Consider the following 11,453-nt stretch of genomic DNA (forward strand, 5'->3'; position numbering starts at 1 on the left):
TGCTTATAAATCTCAGAAGAAATGTGTCTTCACATTTTAAGGTCCCTTGGCTCATTTTCTGTCTTTTATTTTCCTTTAAGGGAAAAGAGAAGCATTTATACACAGGGTTCTGTATGCCGTCTAATTACAGCAGATGAGAAATGCAAAAAGACAAAGGAAAGAAAGAAAATGAGGATTACAAAGCAGCCTGTTGGAATGATATTGCGCCAGTCTGGGTTGTCTGAGATTTATACCTTGAATATAAGGAGGAATCTAAAAATGGATGGAAAAATAAGCCATGAATAAAATCTTCAATTTTGCGGGGTTTTTCATGTAATACCTAAAAGACCCAAACTTATCATTTAGCATTTTGGACGACTTATAAGGCACAATGAGAACTTGCTTAGAAATTAAAAGGCAGCTTATACATTTTGTGATAAATAAATGATATAATGAGGAACAGCTTGCTACCTCCGCTAAATTCAGAAATAATCAGATGTGCATGTGTGGTCTTTTCTCTTAATCTTAGTAGTAAAGTCACATGAATTCCCTTCTTCTTCTTTTTCCCATCTTTTCTTTTACCTATTAATTCAGATTGATTGGGGGGGGGGTTGCAAGTTTGAACTAAGTTTCAAGTCATACATTATTTTGGAAAGAGGGGCTGGCCAGTGGTACTGCACAGCAGAAAAGCCCTAAACCATCTACATAGTCTCTTGCCAAGACTTCCACATGTGGAATAGTCTGCACTCAGTTCCCAGAACTGACTTCAGTGTAGATCAGTACAGGATGTTATGTTAGATACATGTTGTTAATTGAATGAGCTCCATTCATGCTTCTCAGGGTGTTACCTATAACACACAAACCAGACCTTTAGCACAATTGCAAATGGTTGTCCTGTTTTTTATGCATCTCGAGAAGAATGTGTTTCAAAATCTCCTTGCACCTTCTCTGTCTTTTATTTTATCTTTAGGGAATACCCACCAATTATATACAGGATTTTGCTTGTCTTCTAATTACAGCAGAATGGAATCTGGGAAAGCTTACAAGGAAAACAGACCAAACAAAGACTGCAATGCAGCTGTGGTTGGTAAAGTCTTTCATTGAATTAACAATGGCTGCCAGAAGACCAGATTGACATTCCCCTCTGAAAACATGCTTCACAATAAAACAACAAGCTGAAACTAATAGGACACATTATATCACATTTGTATTGTGACAGCTCCCTAAATATCTGCCTGCAGCATTCAGGAGGTATCATTTCTTCCATGTGAGTTTAGCATTTTCAAACGTTCCCTCCTGAAGACATGTCTTCACAACTTTTGCACCTCTCCCACCACCTATACAACAGCGGACATTGTGACCGTTGCCGGGGCGGCTCCAGCTCCTGAGACAACCTAAGATATGAATAAGGCTGCATAATATATTGTTGGGTTGACTGTTGTTGTTTTTAGCTGGTTAGTATAGGAAACTGTGATTTGGGAATCCTAAGAATAGTTGCCTTCAAGATAAGGTATGGTTGTTTTTAACAGTTAACAGCTGCTGTCTTACTTATATCAATCCACCAATGTCCATCAAGAAGCATCACAATAAATTTGGACGTTGTACCCAGACAGTGAAGAACTCAGTCATTCATTCTTAGTAATGGTGATGGAGAATGTGCAGGATTTTCCTTTTCATAGTAATTTTATTAAACATTACAATTAAAAAGATAAAAATCTAATACAAACTAAAAAAAAAAAAGAATAGAAAGAAAAAATAGAAAGAAAAGAAATTAAGAATACAGTAAAGAAAAAGAAAAGAAATATATCAAGAAATGACTTTCCCCTTCATCACAAGTATAAATAATTTTAGTAACTTATCATCTTCTCCTAAAATACAACAAATGATCTCTGCTTCCCATATCTTATGTCTTGTCTATAAACAAATCCTTAAAGTCTTGTTGTTCAGTCCTGATCAGCAAATGTCCATTAGCAGTTACCAGAGATAACAATATATCTATTTTAACCTTGATCAAATAAACCAACTTTATATTCCTTCCTTTTATTTTTAACTATCTTGATATTTAATCCCTTCAAATAATGTCTTAGAACTTGATTTCTTTTCATCTTTTCTTTGTCCCTTCTCACACAATTCTTCAAAGCTTTAACAAGCCTCTTTTGTAAATCCAATATAGGAAAGTTATCCAGGTCACTCTTTTGGTTTGTTGTTTGTATATCCATTTTAATTATTAAGACATCAGCCAGTTTCATTTGTATATTCAGTGTAAAATATTTTTCCATATCATTCTTGCAGCCTGTCATTTTTAAATCCACTTTCAGATCAGTCTCAGTCTTGTCCAGTAATACTTGTTCCTCTTCCATAACATCTTTTAAAGGCAGTTTTTTTATAAGGGAAGATGCTCTTAAAATTAACTTCTGGGTCCCTTGTTCAAAAATATCATCCACTGTTAAAGTATTTTGCTCCTTTATGTATTAGTAAGTCAAATTTAAATGTTTTTCTCCTTTAATTGCAATCTTTAGTTCATTCTGGTTCCCTCTAGTTCAACCTTCAACCTTCAACCTTCAAAGTTCAATCCTATCATTTTTTTTTTTAAAGAATTCAAAACAAAAGCATTTTTCCACAGGAAGGATTCTTATGATTGATTTCAAAATCTTATTACAAATCCATCTGGACCCTTAGTCCATTTGTAACTTTCCAAAATCAACATTCTAATCACCCTCCTTTTGCTGTTTATTCAAAAAATATATATATATAAGTCTTTAATCTTGTACTGTACTTAAAACTTCTTTCACTAAGGATTGGAGGCAACTCACCCGGTACGGAAAAAGTTGTCGATCCAAAGGTTCCTAATAGCTGAAAAGCAGTTAAAACAAGCAATTTCAAAAAGTCATTAGAAAAGGAAGTATTCAGGGTCCATAAAGGCGCTGACTGAAGTTTGAGCAAAGATGGCTTTCCCTTGTCTGCCAGAGGTGTAAACCCTCCAGAGATTGCAGTCTTGTGGTCTCCTCATGAGGAGCAACTGTCTGGAGCACTTGTGGGAAATATCAAGTCCTCTCCTTGTCCACAGAGGAATTATGAAGAACTGGTCTACACACTGGCTCTTCATTCCACCAGTCATTGGCTCTGCTTGCCATGTCTTCCCCGGAAGTCTGAGTGTGCAGGATTTTCCTGGGGATAAAAGCGCAACAGTGGGTCTCTGTGGAGGTGTCATATTTAACTCCTTTTATGGATGGATGGGCAGTCCAAGGTCCACAATCATATTTGGACTTTCAGACCCATTTTTGCAACCTTCAGTGCTCCCCAAGGCCGTGTTCTCTCCAGATGGAGACCTTCTTCACCATGAAGTTTGGACAATGATTAGAGACAAAAATAAGCCTCAAATAAGTAAGATCACAATACTAGTGAATGACTGCTGTACACAATTATGGGGGAGAGGGGGATAAGGGGCTTTGGTTTCTGGGTAATCATTGTCCTATCTCCAGAAATCCTTAATGAGACCTTACAGTATTCTAAAAATGAACAGGTTAAAAAATACAGTTGATTTTATTTAAATTATTTTGGTTGGTCTTTTAATCAATGATATAACCAAGGGAGCTTTGAAAATACTCACATAACTAAAGTAACAGGAATAGCTTGCAATCATCTTAAAAAGCTGTTACCAGAACTATTCTCTTCTTCAATCAAGACGGGAGTATAATCAGGAAGGCTCAAAGTGTCATCCTGCTTCTGCTGTGCAGAGTTCTGAGAAATAAAATGTTGCATACCACTACTGGTACCCTCTTTAAAACTTGAATGGCACAGAATTATAACGTTCATTTTTGAACACGTTGGCATTTCTGTTTATTTACAGTCAGATCTGTATTTGGGGGAGGGGGGAATTCACCCCACAATGTTCTTTGGGTAGATTAAATACTGAGCTTGCTAACCTTGTGCCTTAATTTTCCAGCAACTTTAGAGTCAGAATAAAACTTACAAGTTAAGAGCTGAACAGCACTGTAATGCCTTCCCTACAGTGGTAGGAATAAATAGCATCTGCAATTTCTGAGGGCATGCCATACATCTCTGGAAGACACCTTCTTTTTAAACAGTCATAAAACTTTTGATACCTCAAGGATCACAGTTTGTAATTACATGAGATACTTTTTTTATATATCAGTGGCAGATATCCTTCATTTTAGTGATGTTCAAAGGTATGGTAATGGCCATTTTTGCCCCCTTGGTAAGTTGGAGAGTGCCTCGATTTCTGATCCATTTACTTCCCCTGTAGCCTATGTATGGAACACTTGCTAGAGCTATTCTGATTTATTACATGCATTCCTTGTTTCTTGCTCATGTGATGTACCTTATTCCACCAGCGGCTTTTGCTTATGGGTGTGACAGCGGAACAAGTCAAGTTGAAATCAGAGGAGACAGGAGAGCACGACCAAAGAAGCTTGGAGCAATCAAGCCTCAGGTCAAACAGAATCTCTCCTTGGTCAGACAGACAAGCTATGCAGACTTTGAAATGTTCCTGGAATGCATCAGGCAGAACTGCTTGATCAGATCAAGCCTTTTGCGAGAAACAGGCATCCTTGCTGCTATACCTGGCCTCACTGCTGCTCTTGCCTGTGTTTCACACGCACCCAGGTCCAACTTATGGTCACTCACTTCTGCACACACAGCTTGTCGAGGCACGTGGATATCGCAGCCCCCCTTCCTCTCTACTTGGATTTTCCATATAGGTGCCTCTAGAGTTTACAGGACACACAGTCCCCATTGAGAGTTGGGAAATAATTAGGAACACATGCAAATCACTTTCAACCAAACACTGAGGCATGTCAGGTTCTGATTGAATCCGCAGAGGTCCAATGACTTTGAAATCACAATGTGACTTCACTGGTTACCATGTACATTTGATCACTCACACACTCATGCTCATCCCTGCCTCCCCATGTCCTTCTCAGCTAGGATGCCAGGCATTAGCTAGAGGGATGGATAGTGCCAGGTCCAGAGTGGGTGGGCTTCAGGACTCCTTTTATCCCCCAAAGCCCCTACTTTGTTGATTCACAAGTCTGGTAGCTGTCAATGAGATTAGGGGAGTTTCCAAATGCCCAGCACCCAGCCTTCTTTTTCCTTCTTATGACATCTCTTTTGATCCTTAAGGACTTGATTCTTTCTTATGTAAGAAGCTAAGAATCAAATTATTAAGAATTTTGTCCTGTGTATGTGTTTCCTCCATTTTTAGATTATGACAACTTCAGCCCAGTCTCACAGATTCCTTCCCTTGTCATTGAGTTAAACAGGAGATGCCACAAAATGGGGCTCACACATAACCTGTTCAGAGCATTACAGGTTTTATCATGTACTCTTGCCAATAGGTTTGCTGTCCAGTTGTCATACAGGCATATTTCAGGAAAACAGATTTAACACATTGAGTGATTGAGGAAATTAACATAAAGGCATATAATACAAACAGGAAGATGTGAACCATTTTTCTCCCCCAGGATCCCAAGTCAGGTAACCAAGATGTGAGTCAAGACCAGTTCCATCCCTCTGGATCTTGAGAGATGTGAGAGGCTGAATTTTAAAGCTTGGCTAGTTTGGCTTTGATGTAGTCCTTATGGTTGGTTAGATTAGAACAACAAAGACCTCAAAAAGCTTTGCAGTAGTGACCTGCCCTTAACAGTAATCAGTGGCCACTCATTTTTGGATGACTGCAGTCTTGATATCTGACATTGCTTCTGTTAGGGCTACAATAAGCGAGGAGGTAAGGTTGATACTTTTAACTAGGGTGCTTGCCACCTTTCTTAGGTCCATGGAGGTTCTTTTATTTAGTACGGGGATCTCCACTAAGGAAAGGGTTAGAGATATAATTTCTGATTTGGAGAAGAGCATCACATGACCCTCACAATCAGGTGGTAGTTCCCATTTAAGTCAGGTTGATGGGCTTGCCTGCATGGGAGGCAGGGCATTCAGAAAGGTCAAGCACCCAATGGCATAAGGCCTCCCTGAACTGTAGGTCAGGACATAGCTATAAGCCTCATGCCCACATAACAAAAAGAAACCGTTAGGTAAAATAAAAGGGCGGTGGCATGGGAGATATTATAAACCTTTTCACAGGTAGAAACAGGTGAGTTGGAGGGCAGTGGGCGTTTATGATTCCTAAGGTTAGTGAAATGCATACACTGGGTTGCGTTGGCCATGCCTAAAGCTTTCAGAGTCACTCTCCTTTTATCCATGGTTTTGATTCTGGAGGAGATCTAAAGTGAAAGAACATTCCCTCCCACAAGTTATTAGCAAAATTCTTTAAAGCAACAACATTCCATCACGTCTCTAGGCTCGAGGTTATCCCAAAGATACTGTAGATGTGACACACACACACCCCCGGTCAGAAGCCACCCCACACAAAAGGCTGAGCTGTTCATAGCTGCTTGTGCCAATTCTAAATAAAATAAAATAAAAAATAAAAAAAATGGTTGTTGGAATTGTGTTGCAAGGCTTCTAAGCATTATCCCAAAAGGAGTATTTTGAAGAGAATATGAGTCTTCATGGCTAGAACAGTGAGAGAAAAAAATGGGAGAGTGGTAAAACAAAAGGAGGAGTGGAAGGCAAATGCAACCAAGCGTATTTACACAGGTTTAAGTTGGGAGCTGTGCCACTATCGGTTGTGTCCAGGTAAACTAGGTGTGGTTAGATTACATCAAGGACTGTCTGTGGTCCCTTCCATCATAGTCCCAAGCTCCCCTCCCCCCCGCACTTTCCTTTTTTCACCATAACTCAATCCTCTGGTTTAATGTCACTTGGGATAGCTTTGGAGTTCCCGGAAACAGTGCTGGCTTGTTCTAAGGCTTTGGCAACACCTGTTCTTATTTCTGCTAATTTGTAAGCCATGCTGGATCCCAATCTACATACCCTCCCCTGGTCTCATAGCACACACTGCATAGGGAAACCAAAGAGGATTTCCTAGAGGTTGTACCCTATTAAGATGGAGTTGGAGCTTCCAATGACTGTATAATGGTTGGCAGAACACAGGCATGGAGGAGAGGCATGGACTGGAGCAAGCTGGAGTTTTTACTCTGAACGCTTACTTAAAACTGAAAAAGCTTCAACCAATTTTAGCTGCCTCCACTGTAAAGTAGGGATGAGATGAAGACAACATAATGAGGACATAGAATAAAAAATGGTTGCGGGGTCATGTTCGTACTGTGGTTAGGGGGATACTGGGACTGCAGGATCACCTGTCTCCCATCAGCTCTGCTTGTCCCACCAGATACAGCAGTGTTGGTGCGCTCCAGGTCCCTTCCATCAAGCAATACCATCTGATGGGATCCAGGAAGTGTGCTTGGTTGCCCTGTCATCCTGCAGAAGAGTTTGCCTACCCGCCCTGAGATCCAGATAGCTCCAACCCTATTGGCCTTTTATACCACGCTTAAGATCTGGCTTCTCCTAGGGCATCCAGTGAACCAATCTCTAGGAAGTGGAGTAGTATATTGGTTAATGTCTTTGGCTGTCGATTCATTTTGCTCCTTTGATATGTATTTTTTAATGACTATTTCAGATTTGTTTGCATACTGCCTAGCATCACATAAGTTGGGCAGCTATATAAGTTGACTAAATAAACCCCATGTTATTCCCCACCTCAGAGGCTCACCTAGTGCCTAGTTTTGTATATATTAAAAAAAATGCAGTTACTAAATATTATTTTGTTGATTTTATTGCATTCTTCCTTGCCATACTAGTTATTATTCCACTGTTTCTAAAATCTGTATAGCAGTGTTTTTAATTGGCTTACATTCTATTATTTTAGACTGCATTTTTAACTATTTGTGCATCATCCGGGGAATTGAGGCAGTGCAATACATGTAAGCATAAAAACAAACCCAGAAAAAATCATATTCAGATTTTTAGAACAGAAATTGAATCCCAATGCAATCACAGCTGGGACAGAGAATTCAACAGCATCCAGGATGACAAGTGGAATACAAAGATGCAATGGGTGAAAATTCTGATCAGTCCAGTCTTGGAACCAGATCGAGTTCATTTAGCCTGGAGGAATGAAGTTCAAAAGGAAATTTATTGCTCCATTTTCCATGTTCTCTTTAAGGTCATTCTTACGGCTTATTATATAGGCTAAGACAGACTCTGTGCAAGAAAAGTCATTTTTTAACTACCACTAGTCCAGAATTGTGCTCTGATTTTTTTATTGTCTCTCATTCCTTAAGAGTTTAAGAAAAAACACAGGCACATACTTGCCAAAATACATTTATATTAAAACATCCATTTCCATTTGGAATGGAATGGAATTTCCCGGATAAATTACCTCCATGCCAGGCTTGAATGAAAACCAGTCTTAAGAATTGCTATCCACAACTACATGCAAACCATTTGGCTGACTTTGCTACAAACGTCAAAACAATCACAGATATATTCAATTCTTCTGCTATTGTTCCTTCCTCTTCCTTCCCTCCTTCTGTAATAATTAGTTGATTAGCTCAATCAAGAGAGCAAATGGGAGGGAGAGAGTAGGGAGTCACAAATGTGTTATCTATGAATGGGCAGAACAGAACAGGAGTGAGAAATAAGTTGATTCAATCAATTTTCACCCAACCAACATTTAATTTCAAGCTGAAAGCAGAAACAAGCTTTTGTATAGTTTTTCAATGATTACTGCTGTGGTCTTGATACGATGAGGCTACAGCTGAGTAGTGAAGCATTTCCAGGAAAAAAAAAATCCTTGCTGAAATCCTGGAGAGACACTGACCATCAGTGTCAATAGTAACAGTCATATTTGGTATAAAGCAGCTTCTAATGTTCTTTCGGTCCATCTACAATGGCTGTTACATCCATAGAATGTTAAAAATTATATTTGCAAAAAAAAAAAAGTACTATGATTGTTACTTCATGTAGAGCTCTTGAACTTCAAAATGTGATGGTCAAATTGCTGCTAACACATTTGCCACAGGTTGACTGGGATCATGGCATGTTGAATCACATCCTTCATTCTCTTACCACCAAAGCTAAATGTCACATTACTTTCAAAACAATGGCCACCAACACACCTCTTCTCCTGGTGATATTTAAAGCAGACAGGCTACTATCACGTTATCCTCGACACTTCCCTGTCCCCCACACCACTTCACTGGCTACCACTTGTAAGAAGGATTGGAATGGCAATACATGATTGTCACATCACAGGTCTATTTAAATATTAGCAATAGATTAATGATGGAGACTGGTATTAGGTACACATTTAAAGTAGCGTAAAGCTCATCCTTTCCCATTCTGTTGCCCTCTAGATCTGTTGCACTACAACTCCTTGAATTTCTAGAAAACAGTCATGCTGGCTGGGAATCTTGGAATTCATTTGAGCACAATAAGTCAGGAAAGATTGATGTAACACATCATATGAACTATCTTAGACATCCTTTTAACAACTTTGCCAAGAATGCCCATGTGGAGATTAATTTACTTTCTGATTAACAAGTCTCTTATTCAAAAGTCCTTCATCAGAAGAACTTAAATTTCTACTTTTTCAGTTCCCAGTGCTATTTATGGAGCTGGAGTAGAAAAGTCATCGGGATGGTAAAATAAAAGCCTTGCACTATCAGCTGACTACAATTTGTCTTCCAAATGTAGGAGAAATGGGAGAACATTGGATTATTTTACAAAACCTGAGACTCCAGCTAAGTTGATAACTATCTCAGGTTGACTTCACATAATTTTATCATAGTATCTAATTACACTGCCATAGAGAAAATCTTAACACAATGAATTATACAACTCACATTATTAGAACTGTAATTATAAAAGGGAGGAAAAATAGTAAAAAGGAATGACATGTAAAGGGGCTTGATGAATAATTAATCCCAATGCCTGCTTGAAGATAGCATGGGCTATATCAAAAACATCCCCATAGATTGCTTTGACCGGGCAATCAAAGTAGAGAGACGCCTGGGGCAGCCCTCCCAAATTTGGCATCCTCCAAATGTTTGGTGAGTTACAGAGAGGAAAAGCAGCATACTAAGTGTGCCATTTTGTTGCTTTTCTACAGGACCTTCTCTGCATCTAAGAAAATCAACGTGGCTTGTTTTTCATTATATTGTTCCAAATACTCCAAAATTTCCAGTGCATTTCTAAGATTGTCCTTTAACTGAGCCAGTCTGGTCTAGTGGTAAAAAGCAGGCTAGAAAGCAGGAGACAGTGAGTTCTAGTCCTCCCTTAGGCACGAAAGCCGGCTGGGTGACTTTGGGCCAGTCCCTCTCTCTCAGCCCAACCCACCTCACAGGCTAGTTGTTGTGGGGAAAATAGGAGGAGGAAGGAGTATCAGGTATGTTCTTGCTGCCTTGAGTTATTTATAAAAAATAATAAAGGCAGGATAAAAAACCTAAAAAAAAAAAAAGCTGTCTTTTAGGTAAAAACCCACATTGATCCTCATGAATACATTCTTGCAAAATTATTTTCAGTCTATCAGCCAGAATCGTTGTGAACAACTTGGAGTCATTATTCAATAATGCTATCAGCCTATCGTTTCTTGTTGAAGTCAAATCTTGTCCCTCTTTAGGCATTATTGCTATTTTGGCCTCTTTCCAACTCTCTGGCCTCTTTCCTCCCTGCAAGATAGAGTTCATCGTATCTTGTAAAGGTTGCAAAAATTCATCCTCAAAACATTTATAATAAAAACCTGATAATCCATCTGGTCCAAATGCCTTTCCCGGTTTAATCTTTTTTATAGCTTCAGAAACTTCCCCGTATTGTTATAGGTCCATTCATAATCGGTCTCTGTTCCTCTGTAGTCCTCAATAAATTTTGTTTCTTCAGGTATTCATCTATTTTCACCAGAGAGATGTCACTTCCTTTATACAAATTGGAATAATATTGATGAAATGCTTTTTGCATGGCCACAGTATCCATTAATACAGTACCTCCCTCTTGTAATTTCAATATCATTTTCTTTTCTTTTTGTAATTATATGCCAACCATTTCCCTGGTTTATTTGTGAACTCAAAGTTTCTATGCTTTACATAGTTCATTTTTATTTCCATTTCTCTTACTGTTAACATAGATAACTGACATTGTAAAAGCTTAATTTGTTGAGAAATACTTATTTTCTCTGGAAATTTCTTTAATTCCTCTTTTCTCTTTATCTCATCCAAAATAGCTTGTTTTCTCTTGAATCTTCTTTTTGAGTTCACTATTATGTTGTATAAAATAACCCCTGATAAAAGCTTTCCTTGCATCCCAAACCATTCTTAAATCAGTATCTTTGTTTAAATTATTAAAAAAAAATTCTTTTAATTTCTTTTTACAATTCTCCACTATTGCTTCTTTCTGTAACATTTCATTTAGTCTCCATCTAAAAGAACTGGATTTTCTTTCATAAACCAAACTCACAGGATTATGATCTGAAAACTTCTTTGGTAATATCTCTACTTTAGAAACTTTAGTAGCCACATACTTTGAAATCCGTATCACATTTATTCTTGAAAAAGATCTAC

Source organism: Python bivittatus, unplaced genomic scaffold (assembly GCF_059951505.1).
Source record: "Python bivittatus isolate LINGU-HERP-01145 unplaced genomic scaffold, Pbiv_v1 ctg000220_np1212, whole genome shotgun sequence".
In the NCBI taxonomy this organism is placed as follows: Eukaryota; Metazoa; Chordata; class Lepidosauria; order Squamata; family Pythonidae; genus Python; species Python bivittatus.